Source organism: Cyanistes caeruleus, chromosome 6, assembly GCF_971803275.1.
Source record: "Cyanistes caeruleus chromosome 6, bCyaCae1.hap1.1, whole genome shotgun sequence".
Lineage (NCBI taxonomy): Eukaryota > Metazoa > Chordata > Aves > Passeriformes > Paridae > Cyanistes > Cyanistes caeruleus.
This window is the reverse complement of record NC_141706.1, coordinates 62,105,023-62,119,333: the sequence shown is the minus strand read 5'-3', so window position 1 is coordinate 62,119,333 and position 14,311 is coordinate 62,105,023. Positions and strand designations below refer to the sequence as shown.

General features: G+C 48.9%; 1 protein-coding gene and 1 long non-coding RNA gene across 6 annotated transcripts in view; one reads left to right on the top strand and one right to left on the bottom strand.

Moving 5' to 3' along the window:
- Positions 1-2,115: 2,115 nt before the first annotated feature.
- LOC111929731 (uncharacterized) lies at positions 2,116-7,596 on the bottom strand. 2 transcript variants are annotated; one of them, XR_015287863.1, is made up of 2 exons: positions 7,233-7,596; positions 2,116-5,889 (listed from the first exon to the last, which is right to left on the bottom strand). It is a non-coding gene; the product is annotated as an uncharacterized LOC111929731 (long non-coding RNA). The 2 variants fall into 2 exon arrangements; XR_002864819.2 differs by lacking the exon at positions 7,233-7,596 and adding an exon at positions 6,362-6,829 and having other exon boundaries at positions 3,789-5,889.
- Positions 6,878-14,311, top strand: part of SYNE2 (spectrin repeat containing nuclear envelope protein 2) — a 173,970-nt gene continuing 166,536 nt past the window's right edge. For all 4 annotated transcript variants that reach the window (XR_015287862.1, XM_086892510.1, XM_086892509.1 and 1 more), the window contains exon 1: positions 6,878-7,071. The gene's annotated coding sequence lies outside the window, so the exon portion shown is untranslated. The remainder of the gene's footprint in view (positions 7,072-14,311) is intronic.

Here is a 14,311-nt window from a genome sequence, read left to right as displayed (position 1 = left end):
CTCTGCTAGTGATCATTACAATTATTTAGTGGTACTGATATCTTGCTAAGAGGTCTCAGCCATCCTCTGAACTATAGAAACCTGGAACCAAAATATATGCCCAACGCAAGAACTGAAGTTCAATGATAATTTTTTTAGTTAAGAAAACCCTTTTGTATGAAAATATCAACCTAAGGGAGTGAGAAAGCCACAACAAACTGAAAATTTTTAGAAACTGTAAATATGATTCCCTCAGTCCTCCTTCCAAGTCTCAGCCAGCTGAGTCATCAGTGAAAAAATAATAATTTTAGTGGGATTCCTACATGGCCCCCTACATAGGTCTCATCCCAAGTGGGAGCAGTAGATGGAGCAGGGCAGTGTTCAGGCAGGCTGATGTTTGCCTGAGCTTTAATCCCCTTGCAGACAAAATCCTGAACTTGAATGCATGGAAAATTGCTGTTGATAATCTTATTCTGAGGAAAAAAAATTATGTACTTCAACCAGCATCTGGCAAGGTAGAGGCCTTTAACTTCTGACTTAGGAAAACCCTTGTCTGCATTTGCACTTCACTGGCTGGTAAAGTTTCTGGAATTACATTTTTTCCTTTAAATTTCTGAAAACACAATAGCAGCCTGAATTCCCCTTCTCTGTGTTATGTATCACTGCACAGTGGCAGCAGGGCAGGAGACATTTTATAGGCCATAAAACCAGAATGGGCTTAATCCTCTTCTCACAGTAGATTTACATTTGTGTGACTGTTAGTAAAGTTGGCAGTAAAGATGTTGACAGAGCTGAGGGCTGGCTGGGGCCCAAGGGCACTGATTTTTAAAGGTGGCAACTGGGATTACTAAATCCTGCTTCCAAAGAAGCCTTAGCCCCACTTCCTACCCTTGAGAGCTTTTTTGTTCTCCACTGAATCATGGTTGAAAATAGGCTGTAGCCACCCAAGATATGTCAGTGTTGCAGGGGAAGCAGAGGCAAAGCAAACTGCTGCTGCCTGAGAGCTGCTCAAGCGAGCTTTGCCCTGACCATGGTGGGGAGAGACAGGTGCCTTGTCCAGTATTTCCATGTCCTGATGTGGTCTGTGCAGTCCTCAGCCCAGGTGTGTCCTAGAACTATCAATACCTGCAACTACAGAGAAGGGTTTTTTCCCCCTTCATTTCCTTTCCATTCTTGGAGGTGGCAAGGAAAGGAATTAAAACACTGCTCAAAGGGAAACTACTGCAGGTCTTGTCTAAGCCTCAGTGAAAGTGCTTCAGGGGTGAGAGGAGGCCAGCAAGAGGAAAATGCCCAAGCCCTTGGTTGCCTTCTGCTGCTCGGTTTTGTTTTACAAGCACCTGAGCTTGCAGCTGCTGTTGGAGCTATTTCACAAAGAAGCTGCTTGTCCAGCTGCTGTTATTTCCTAGCATTGGACCACTACACTGTGTTTCTCAAGCTTCTGCTGTGGTCAGCTGAGCAGTGTTTCTTGGCAGGTTTCTCTCACACAACTTCTGAGAAATACAGCCAAAACTGAGATGCCAAGCTGCTGGTGAGATACAGAGTGCTGGGAGGCACCAGCCAGCCTTGGAGCACGAGGGCAGAGCTGACAAGACTGGTGTGGTCTTGACTGCAGGCTCATTACAGTGCTCTTATAAACACAAGGGCTGCAGCTATGACCGCCCAAGTATAAAAGGGGTATTATTTTTTGTTAGACTGATTAATCTAAATGAAAAAAATGGATAAACATTTGGGTTTAAGATAAAGGGATTCTGAATCCAAAATCTTGCCTGAATTTCCTGGTAAGGCTGGGTCAAGGTCTTAAGGGCTCCTAAAGGTCTGTAAAACCTTGACCTGATCTTATCAGGAGTCCAACAGACTCCTAAAACACAATCTGCTAAGCCCACTAAGCCAATCAGGGATGCAAGGTTTTGAGTGGGATCCACAAAGGCACTTCAGTGCTGAGGCAGGACTTAGACAGGTGAGAGGTAAATACCCTCAGTAAATACCTGTGATCCAAAAAAACCCCACTAAGATGGAATTGAGGGTTAGGGATGACCACCTTTGAATTTTAGTTTTTAGAGTGAAACCTGAAGTTATGTTTCTTTGTGTAACAAACCCTTCTCACCTGTAACTGAGAAGCTGGTGCACTTTGGAAGATGGGAAAACAGAGTGGAAACTTTTATTCATGCAGAACACCTGTGTTACAAATGGAGCAAAATGAGCCCTGCACAGTTCAGAGGGAAGGTGCCTGTCCTCAGGAGACTAACCTGGGATGTGCCTCTGTATGAGCAGAATCCAGTGCTTTAGCTCTGAAAAATTTGGGAGTTCACACCAGCACTGTTTACTTTAAGACAGTAAACACCTCCCTAATGCAATTCTGTATAGAAGGATTTAAGTGCATGGTTCTGGCTCCTGGATGCTGCTATAAGGTTCAGGTACTAACCTCTAAGTGCAGAAGTCTTCAGTTCATCCTGCTTTAGCCACAGGAACCACAATCCACAGAAAAAATCAAGGGAAAAAGGGAACTGAAGAAAAGGTGAGGATTTGCTAATTATGAACCTATTCCAGTAGATTTCCTACAGATTTGCTGTGACTTCAAGGTTATTAACCTATTTTTTCCTCTTTTGGAGCTGCGCTCCTCCATCCTAAAATTAGCTGGTGACCTAACAGAGCATTTAGGCTTGGGCACCTTTAACCATCGAAGTGTTTCCACTGACTTCAGCAGAAACACGGGGTGTTGGAGGCAGTGTCGGCGCCCCGGCGATCTGCTGGAGCCGTCTTACATGCCAGGGACAGTGTCATACACAGAGCTTAGATTAAATGGGAGGGGAACAGGGAGCATTTCTAACATGATTACTGTCAGATTTCCTTTTATGTTTTCCAAAGGAAAATAGTATGCAAATGTTGCACGTGCCTGCATGGATTTAACCTTCCTTTCCTCTTTTTTGATCTCTCTAATTCTGGCAAGCAAGCTGGCCATGACTGCAGAAGGGAAACTCTCCCCAAGGTGTTGGCATTTTTTGAGAGGTACAGTGGGTTTAGGCAGACCCCTGTTCACCTGCTTCTGGCTACACTTTCCCACTCCAGCACTCTTCCTCCAGTTGCACCTCAGTGGAGACAAGGTGAATTGTGTCTGGGGACTGCGCCAGGGTAAAAATAACTGAGGAGGGGAGGGTGCTGCTTTTTTAAAGCAGTTTCCTGGTCTGTTTGACAACACAACAGCACAAAGAGCTGCACCAGCACAACAAGAGGGAGCATAAACTGCATGGTCCATCAAATCATGGCCATCAAAAATGATGCCTGCGAAACTGCATCTGTATTTCCTCAGTGTTGCTACACCAGCAGGATAGAAGGTCCTTTGCAAAGTCCAAAGGTGAGTTTCTACTCTGACCCCTTCTTCCCCCTTGACCCCAGCTCTCTCCTGCAAGGGATGGGGTGAGCAGAGGGCAGCTGGGCACATAGGCTGATGAATCTGGCACAGTGCTGATCCCTTGTTTTCTTGCCTAGTGTCCTGTTCCCAACTCCAGCTTCTAGTGTGCATTCCTGTCCCTGTGCTAGACCCTGCTGCCCCCTCTGTCATGCTGACATACCTCTCTGTGTGTCCACACACCACAATCAATCCCTGGGAGCAATCCAGATCAAAACAAAGTATTTTTCTTCAGGGCTAACTTTCATCTGGTTCCCAGCTCCAGCATGCAACCTGTGCCAGCACAGGAGGTTGCACACAGGGAAAACAGGAGGGTCACTAAGGCAAAGATTTGTCCTGGCAGACTGCAGAGTAAACGTAACTTGGAGTATCCAAACAAAATTAGTTTATACAGCCATCATAATCATTCAGAGTTAACACTTTATCTAGATTGGGGCTGGGACTTTGGGGACATTTGATCTCCCTCCAATGCTGGAATCTAGACATGCAAATTCTGTGTTATGGAAGGAATGTCCTACTATGAAGCTCATTCTGCTGATCCCTGTGGGACCTATGGACCAATCTTCCAATTACGATTGGAAAAGACTTCTGAGTTCATTGAGTCCAACTGTTAACACAGCACCATAACATTCACCACTAAACCATGTCTCCAGGTGCCACATCCACATGCCTTTTGAACACTTCCAGGGATGGAGATTTCCCCACTTCCCTGGGCATCCTGTTCCAACACCTCACAAGTCTTTCAGTACAGAATTTTTTCCTAATATCCAATGTACACTTCCCCTGGTGCAACTCAAGGCTGTTTTCTCTCTTCCTGTTGCTTGTTGCCTGGGAGCAGAGCCTGATCCCCACCTGGCTACACCCTCCTGTCATGGAGTTGTAGAGAGTGATGAGTCTCCTTTTCTCCAGGCTAAACAGCCCCAGATGCCTCAGCTGCTCCTCATCAGCCTTGTGCTCCAGACCCTTCCCCAGCTCTGTTGCCCTTTTCTGGACACACCCCAGCCCCTCAATGGCTTTCTGTAGTGAGGGGCCAAGGCTGAACCCAGGATTTGAGGTGTGGCCTCACCAGTGCCCAGCACAGGGGGACAATCACTACCTGGATGCCTTGTACAAGAAACATTCAGCTCTGTGACTTTGCCATTCTGGTTGGTGTGGGAAGGTGGTGAGGCAAGAATCACTGCTGAACTGATCAGGCCCTCTTTCAGGAGGGAATTTCACAGGAATTGTGAGGGCTCCTCATCCCCACTGTAATATTCATCACTGCCTGACAGTGCTGCTCTGTAGGGCTTTTCCCCAGTGCTCTGTGCATCCATCCAGGTGGCTCATTTTGGACAGCTGTAGGCAGCAGGCAAGAGCCTTGCTCACACAGCTTCCAGATCTTCACCTTCCACAAGCAGACCTGTGTCAGCTACTTGCTATCCTTGCTGGCAGCACCCATATGCCTGTCAAAGCAGTTCTAGTCTGAGCACAGGGCCTTAGCAGTTCCTAGTTGGAAGGCTGTGTGGAAAAAGAGATGAAAGCTTATTTCCAGAGTCAAAGGAATCAACAGCCTTAAGATCTGGATACAAAGTAGGTATACATGAGTTAATCCTACCTTAGTGTCTGGCACCTTTTTTATGGAATTACTATTTAATTGCTCATGTTAAACCTGCCCAACAATACCATTTAGTGTTAGCAACACTAGTGTTGTATCTTCAAGGTGCTTTACAAGCGAGTTATGAAATGTGTAATCTGAGGGAAAACAAGCACCTTGGGCTGGGACCTGTGCTGTGTTTGATATAGCCTGGCATGCCTGCAGTGCCGTGTAGGCTGGGATGAGGAGCCCTGTGATTCATGGAAGGGTAAAGTCAGTGAGAAGAACATGGAGAGACAATGTAGGATGGTGTTCTACAAGGTATAAAAGATTAAGGCTCCGTAAGACCTCTTCTGGTGAATTTCAGAGCATGTGCAAGAGCCTCAAGTGACCAACAGGAGACTTGAAATAATTCTTCAAGTAACAGAGCTTGGTTTTGATACTCCATCTTCTTCTCTTCTTCCTCTAAGCACAAGACTGAAAGCTGGCAGTCAAAAGTCATAAATCAGTCAGAAATGTTTGTTTCACTTCGAGGATATGCATTACAGTAGCCATAACACAGGAATTTGGAAACCACAGCATAGCCCGAAGGCCTTCGCCTTCAGCTGTGTCCATGGAGCACCAGACAGCTGTGTCACTACACAAACACTAATTAATCCTCAATAAAACAAGTAAAAAAAGTACACAAAGAGCCATCATGGGTTGGTTTGTTGCCAGGATGGCAACAAAGCATGAACTGGACCAGGTGCTTGCCAAGGCAGGGCAGTCAAGTCGTAGCCAGCTTTGATTGTTGCTTCTGCAAGTCACTGTGTTCTCAGGCTCCAGATGAAACGACACCGAAAAAGGTGCAGGATTCACTTTGGCCTGGAAAGGAAAAATTTTCTCGCAGAAAACCAGGGCTCCAAATCTTGCAGAATTTCTTTAGGCAGGTCTGTGGGTATAAAGAGAAGCTTGAGTAAGCAGGTACATTTGGCTGTATAGCCTTCAAATACAGGCCATCATGCACTTCCCTCTTTTAAGGTGGTTGATGTTTTACCAGCACAGATTGAGGAGAAGCCCAGTGTATGGACACTGGCAGGAAGTGGCTTTTGGAAAGTTACATTTCCTTTGAATAGCTGGCTGACCTCTGGGTGTATAAAGCAAAGCTCAATCCCAATATTTGTATTTTCTTGCTTTGTGAAGTCTACAAATGAAAGATCTCCAGTATCAAATGGAACAAATCTAAGGAATTCCTTCTTTTTCCTTCTCCAAAAAACCCTACTCTGAGTTCTAAAGAAAGACCCCAAACTTATGTTTACATAGATGACCTGCGTCTGTCTTCCAGAGTTCTGTCTGGGCAGATGATGCTGTCCCTAAACCTGGGGAAAGTCTGGATATGGAAGAGAGGGGAAGATGGGTCATACCTGGGGGCTGTGCCTTAGGTGAGGGGAGCTCAGCTTGGCTGTGAAGACTGTGCAGAGACTGCAGAGGTCTCCGATGATCTTCTAAATTTCATCTGGGGGTACTGCACATTTGTGACGAAGTATTTTATTTTTGTCAATTACCTGTAACCCTAAACGTTCCCAGAACAGAAAACGGTTCCTACAACACACAGGTTTTCTGACTTCCAGCCCAAGTCCTTACTCTAAAGCACTTGGACACAGCGGGCCTGTGGCCCTGCCCGGCTGTTCACGAGGGGCGGGATGAACAGCGCCGTCCCGGTAAGCGCCGGGAGGGAAAACACCGGGAAACCCCGCACGCCAAAGCCAAGGCTGGTGAGCACAGGCGGCCAAGGGGATCCGGGACCATCGCCTCCTCTCGCCGGGCACCCCGAGAGCGCGGCCGTGCCGGGGGTGTCCCGCGGGCGGGGGCGGCCCGGGGGGTTCCGGGCTGGGGAGGCGGGGCCGGGCCGGGCTGAGGGGGCCGGGCCGGGCCGGGCTGAGGGGGCCGGGCCGGGCCGGGCTGAGGGGGCCGCGGCCGCGCCGCCCTCCGGCCCGCGGGCGGGGAGCGCTGGCTCGCTGGCAGCGGCCGAGGCGGGGAGCGGCCGGTCCGTCCTTCCTCCTCCTTCTCCTCCTCCCTCCCGCCCTCGCCACCGCCGCCCGCGCCCGCCGCCGATGCCGGGACTGCGCCCGCGGTGAGTCTGCCCCGCCGGGACCCGCCCGCGGGAAGTTGCGGCGCGGCCCGGCTGCGCCTTTGTGCGGGAGCGGCGGCGCTGCCCGCCCGCTCCGGCCCCGGCCCCTGCCCCGGGCCGCCGCCGCCCCGCTCCGCTGCCCGCGCCCTGCGCCGCGCCGGTACCTGCCGCTCTTTGTTCCCCGCCGCCGCCGCCTTTGTTCCCTCGGTGCCGGCTGCACCTTCGGCACCGCCCGCGCCCCCCGCGGGACAGCGCTGCGCGGGGGGGCGCGGATGGACAGACCGCGCTCCTGGAGCGCGTCCGCCCCTCTCCCAGCGCTGCGAAAGCCGGGGAAAGGGGAGAGCACCGCGGCGGGGCAGCGGCGGGAGTTCGCCGGGCTGCGCGGGAGGAGCGCGGCGGGCTCGGCCGGCGACGGGAGCGGGCTGGGAGCGAGCTTGGAGCGAGCTTGGAGCGAGCTTGGAGCGGGCTTGGAGCGAGCTGGGAGCGGGCTGGGAGCGGGCTGGGAGCGAACTCCCGCCCCCGCGGTCCTGCCCTGCCCTCCCGAGCGGGGGCCGCGCTGCCGGAGGAGCTCCGGCCGGAGCCGGCTTGTCCCGGGTCGGGGGAGCGCGCAGGGGGTGCGGGCGGGTGACCGGCGCTTCCCCGGGGAGCCGTGGGTACCGCCGGGAACGTCGGTGTCTCTTGGGTTGTGTGTTTGGAAACTGATGGTGCAAACTTACTCAGGCAAAGTTCTCGGGAAAAGGGAGCGACTGCTTTTCTGGGAGGGCCGCGGGAGGCACCGGCATCCTCCCTGCGCTGCCTTTTATTGCCGGTGCTGCTGCCCTGGCTGAAGCGCTGCCTGCTGAGGACTCGCGCGCTCTGTGCTTCCCGCTGCACATGGGCTCCTTTCTCTTTCCCGCCTCGCTGCCAGCCTCCCTCCTGCCTTTCCTCCCATCTTTCCAGGGCTCCTGGCAGCCGCCTGTTTCCTCTCGGAGCGGTTGTTACGGATCTGTGTTATTCCAGCCCATGGGATGCCGCACGTGGGGCTCCCTGTCTGTAACTCGGTGCTGGCTTAGTGTCAGGTGCTCTGTGTGTCTGTTGATTTAAGGGAAGGCTCCTTGTCCTCCTTTCACCTCCAGAACAAAACCTGGGCTCAGTCCTATCCCTGTCGCTCCAAAACTGAGTCGTTCTTCTTTATTTCTCCTGAGAGCTGCTGGAGGCATCAGGAAGTAGAGCAGGTGCACCCTCCTCAAGTTACTCAGAATCTATAGAGAGAAAACTTGGAGCAAGTTTTAGAGTTTCTCTCAGCCTTTGTCATGTCTGTGACTCCGTGTTCCTCATGTCTCTGCTTTCCTCTTTCCCTGTGTCCCGCCTGTCCTCTCCCCCTCTTTCTGACCTTCCTGAGTTTTCCTCCCTCTCAGCTCACAGTGTGATCTGTCCTTGCAGGACAGACAGACAAAGACGTAAGTGCCACGTGCAGGTCCTGGCTCATTATTGTGACTGTTGGCCAAGTGAACAGAGCTGTAGCTTGGCGGACACGTCTGTTTACATCTCTGTGAAATGCAATTCCTGCATGGCTGCTGGCGCCTGGTTAGCTGTGTCACGGTCATCAGCCACTTCTGGGGGGGCTTCATAGCTCTGAGAAGGAGCACGGTGGCAGCTGTTAACCCTGCTCACAATGACAGTATCTGCACACACAGCCACCTCACGCTGAAATCAGGGCAGCCTAAATAATTGATTTCTGAGGCGGGAGGCAGCATGTCATAGCAAGAGAGGATGGGGTGGTGTGGAGTGAGCAGGAGGTGGCAGGGGAGAGGAAACCCTGGCATCTGCAGGCGGTGGCAGTGGGGATGAGCTGAAGAGAGAGGGATGGCTGGTGACGCTGGAATTTGGAGGTGAAACAACAGCAGTAACCACAATAATATGTCACCATGTACTGATGCGTGCAGTGGCAATGTTTGAGCCCCCCTCATGTGAAATGCTGTACAAACACCTATTCAGAAGTGGATAAATTAATATTCATCCTTCCCTTCTTCCTATTGAAAAGTAATGAATGATAATTATCTTTTAAAATGAGTTTTCTATAGAAATGTATATTAAAGTTCCTTTATTTAAACAATTCCTTACAATTACCCTCAGGAAATTCTATTTTAAGTGTTGCTGATATCATACAGTGCTAAGATTTGAGCATGGTGGTTTAACAGGGGCAAAGGAACTGTACTTTGATGCTCCTTGGGGGTTCCTTCCAACTCAGGATGTTGTATGATTGTGGATATTCTAAGAAAGGAGCTAATCTTTCTCCTATAAAAGGAGTCAGACTTTAAGTCAGACTAAAAGTTCTGTCAAGTAACTGAGAATTTTGTTGGTGTCAGTAGCACTTGACCAGTCCTGTAGTGTGCCAGCTATTTCTTATTTATTTGTCAAGCAAAGATTCTAAGCACAGACACAATGAAGTAATTCAAGGAGTGGCAGGCATTGCTGGCTAATGATCTAATAGCTTGAAAATGCTTTATCTCCCCAGCTGCTAATTTTAAGTTTCATGGTGAAAGAGAAAGTAAGAAAGAAACCCCAACTGGTTACTGTTCCTTTGCAGTTTTTATCTGTGTGTTATATGTTACTGTTTTTGGGAAAGATTGCTTGCATGCTTTGGGAGAAAATTGCATTGTTTCAGGGGAAAAACAGACCACAATTTAGCCCATTTATTGAGTTCATTATGTATGTCGTAAAACTCTTTTACTTGTAATTATTCCATAAACAGTGAGTTCAGCTCTACTCAGTTTCCTCAACATCTGAATATAGAAAGGAACTAAAGAAATAGTCCCAAAGCGGGTATGAAGAAGCCCAGCTTGGGAGATCAGGTATAAAGAGCCTCATTCATTTTGGTTTATCTGTAGTACAGGGATATGCCCTTACTCCATGAATCATCTCCTGACATCTGTTTGCAGCGCTGTTTTCTTAGCAACTGCGGCTCTGTTTTAGATCTGGGCTCTCAATGGCCGGGTTTGTGCCGAAAGATGCGAAGAGACAATCCAAGCTCTTCCTAGTGAAGCTGTGCCTTTCAGCCCATTTAGCCAATTTATTTTCTTCCCTGAGGCGCAGTAAATACCAGTTTTAAAAGTCTACCAGCTGAGATGCTTTTTCTGTGTCAAAGCAGAGATGCTTATCTGTTGCTTACCACAACTGAAGTGTTTCCCCAATACGATCTGGCAGCGTGGGAGAGGATGGCCATGGGCTCTGTCCTGTTGAAAGGAAGAGCTGTGTGTGCACCACGCTTGCTCTACCTTTTCTGCAGGTTTTCCTGAGCTGTCGTGGTACTTCTAGATGTGGGTAGGGATGTGGTCTTGAAGGAATGCTCTCAGTGATGGCAAGGACCCACTCCTAGCAACGTGCCTGTTAGAACAAGTAGTTGGATTAGGCAGTGGGATTATAAGCAATGGGGAGTGTGGAGCACTGTATGAGTAATACTTTGGGATGGATCCATAAGCTGTGATTAAGGAGAAGGTGACATTTTTATATACCTCTCACCTAATCTTTCCTTCCTTGAATTTTTCCCCTGGATGGTTTGGCTGGGGGACTCCTGTAACTGAGCCAGAGGTGGCCATGTAGACACTGGCAGAGCAGGTTGATCTGATTTTGCTGGTTTTGCTCTCCAGAGGAGGGATCAAGACCTGGCTTGGGTCAGAGGAAGTATTTTGCTTCAGCTGGTGTGGATGAATTGGTCAGGAATGTAAATGTATGGAACTACAACTAATATATCCATGTTAAGGGGCAGGCAATGTTCACCCCACTCTCTGTGCCAATATGCAGTTCCTGCAGGAGGAGCAGGAGCTTTTACCTGAAGTAGAATCTATAGCTACTGGACTATGAGTCATAAAATAAAATGTATGTTATCCCATAGGACATGAATTTGACTGCCTTACCCTTCCTGGACTGACTTGCATCCTTCAGAGCATGAAGGGTGCCAGGAGCAAGTAGTCACTGTGCAGGATGAATGTATTTTGGCTTGGGGTAATGCTGACAGGGGAGAGACTTCTCATGTTTGGAGCATTTTCTTTGCAGAAGGATTATGGAGTGGAGATGGGAAGACTACTGTTGCTGAATACTGGCCAGCTTTCTGCCACCTTCATGGGTCACACAGGGCTCCTGGTGTTGGGGAGGGTACAAAGAAGACAGCCTCTGCAGATCACCTAAATGACAGTACAGCAGGAGGTGGAAAAATCTGCTTATGTGGAGATGCAGAGGGACCAGGACAGGGACAGAAGAGGGAGTGGGGCTAAAAATTCTGTTTAGCCCAGCTTGTGTGCACAGCAGAAAGCTGTGTGAGGGAGAGAGCTGGTGTAGAACATGCTGTTATCTCCCCACAGGAGGGGAAACAGGACAGAGCTTTGACTCCAGGCATAACTTCAGGCTTGTAGGGAGGCATGTTTGCTTTCTAACCTTCCTGCAGCCTGCTGATAACTCCCTGCACAATGCAGCTGCACAGATTGGCTCGAGAGGTTTTTAAGGAACTGCTGACCCTGGTACAAGCACTCTTTGTGACCATAGATGAGGAAGAAGAGAAAAGAATGGCATTAGTTATCTGAGCATTAAGACTTAGGCTGCAAGTTCTATCAAAGGAAATTACAATTAAAATGGAAAACAAAGCACTTGTAGTTACTTTTGTGGAAGTGTAAGGAGGAGGCAGAAATGTGGGGTTTGTGGGAAAAAGTTGTGCTTTCTGAATCTTCTGGCCTGTTGGTTGCCAGGAGAAAGACCAGGAGTTGGTAGATGGTGGAGCAAAGGGGGAAAGGAATGCACTGGACACCCCTTGGTCTGTGACACACAGCCTGTGTACACCCATCCATGAAGTGGTTGTAGAGAAGAGAAATGGGTTCTGTTCAATTTTCATTAGAGACCTCTGTGTTGTGTGGGTTTGTGTTGTTAATAACCACCTAAATGATGCAGGAAAAGGAATGAAAGCTGACTCACAAGAAGCACGTCCAGCTTCTTGGAGGCTCTTGAATCGTGAGCAATGTGCAGCTCAGCTTGCAGGAATATTTGGTGAAATATTCAAGTTCAATAACTGAATGAAATTCTTCTAGCGAAGACAAGCCCAAGGGTGAAGGTGTTTGTGTGTCATTTAGTTACAAGGTGTTTCTGGGAAAAGGAAGCACAGATCACTTGGAGGGTGTTCTAGCTTCGGTGTAACCCGAGGGGATGCTGCTTTGTTGCCTTCCTTTTCCCCATCTTAAAAGGCCACGGTTCATCTTGCCAAACTATATAACATAACTATCTGCACGAGAAACAGTTCTCCAGACTCCTTTCATAGTCACTGGAGAGGAGCACACGCTTTTGAGCCATGATTCATCCACACTGAGTTGGACATCTAAAAATACATTGGACAAACTGCCCTAAAAGTGCCTGTTCCTCTCCATTGTTTCTGCTGAGCTCAAACAATGAGCACTTACAGAGGTACTGCTCCTCTGGCTGTTTAGTGTCAGGAGAGCTGAATCTCGGCCAAAGTGTCTCAAGTCCCAGCAGAGTGTCTAGGAGGGCTCTGAGTGTCCTCATTTCCACCAGGCTCAGTGTTGGTTGTGCAGTGTAAGGTGTTTGGCTGTACCTGAGACTGGGGAGCAGACAGCAGCATCCACTTTAAATCCACCCTTCACCCCTGGTCAGTCCCTGGACTCAGACAAGCTTCGGGCTGGACCTGACAATCTGCTATAAATAAGAGGCCAAAGGGATTTGCAGAGTGGCGTTTTCAAGGTCTCACATCAGGTTAGTTAGTGGCAGAGGTGGAAGCAATGAGGACACTGTGGGCTCCCAGGGGTGTGCTCCTTCTGCCCGAGCTCCTTGCAGCTGCCTTGCAATCTGCTGCACTCCCGGGGGCGAGGCTGGCACTGGCTCTCAGTGGTGGACAGCACCCGGTAGGTACTCACTTCATTCGGATGGAAACCTTTTGCAAAATGACTCATCCTCCTTTCCCTGTCCTTTCTCTTGCAAAAACCCATAGTTCAGGCACAAAGCTGATATATTGTACACCCACTGAGGTTGCTGTGTGTGACTGTGTGGGTGCTCTCAGTCACAAGCACCTAAACCTTGGGGTAAATGTGCAGCCGTTCAGCCTTGTGCTGCCCAGGACAGCAGGTGTGGCTGTTCCCTGGTGGCTGGGAGATGTGTGGAAACTCTTTAAACAGACACACATCCAAGTGTGCAATAGATAATATCTAAATGCAAATCTCAGGGAGCCATCTGGGGAGCCACACCCTGGTCACCTCTGAGGTGCTGCTGCCACCATTGTGTTATTTAGCAGCATGGAAAAGAAATCACCAGCTCTTGTAGCAAAAGCCTATCTGTGCTGGTAAATCAGGTAGGCTAAGGAAAAAATTCCTTCAGTGTGGAGAACTAGTTCACAGAAGAAAGACTTCTTTTTCTAAATGAGCTAAATGTCAAGGGAGTGACTTAGCTGAAGAAATTTGCTTGTGTAGCAGAGATATGAAGCACAGGCAGGTACTGAGTGTTAAATGGATCCTGTGCATGTCTGCTTCTAGACAAATACCAGACTATTCTATCTTTCTTGATACATGAGAAAGAATATGATAGCCATGAAATAGAAAGAATGTGTTGTCTGAGCCAGAATTTGATTCCTGAAGTTCTTCTTAGGGGGTCTGTGGGTGAACTCCAGGAGGTGAAGCAGATTGCAATTTGACCCCAGAAAGAACAACTGGTGAGAGGAGGGAAAGAGCAAATTATTAAATAAGAGCTGGGAGAAAAGCCAGTCTCCAAAAATAAACTTTGAAGATCAATTCCAGGTATTTCCTGGCATTGTCCTTCTGCTTCTTCAACTGCTCAGACTGTAACAAGTGGTTTTACAGTTAGCAGGCTGACAGGTTTAGGGTTGTTTGGTAGGTTTGTTGTTTTTTTTAAAAGAAAAAGAGTGTATGATAAACTGTGTGCAGTGTTGTTTCTTATGCAAAACTGGGTGGAATGCTGGTGACAAAATACCCCTGGGATGGAGAAAGCAGAGCTTGTTATTGGAAGAGGGAATCTAGAGCAGGACCAGCTTCATTTTGGAGAAGTGAAAAGTCTGGATTTTCTTCCCAATTACATGTCCAGGTCACCTCAGGAGTTCCTAAGGGGGTGGAAGTGGGTATCTGTGCAATTTAGTGTGAGCAAACAGTGTTCCTGCAGAGCAATTGTGCCTTCCTGGTGCTGTAGGTAGCCTTGGAATAGCTTTACTGATAATGTTGGTGAGTGAAGGCATCACCTTTGCAGAGCTCAGAGGTGA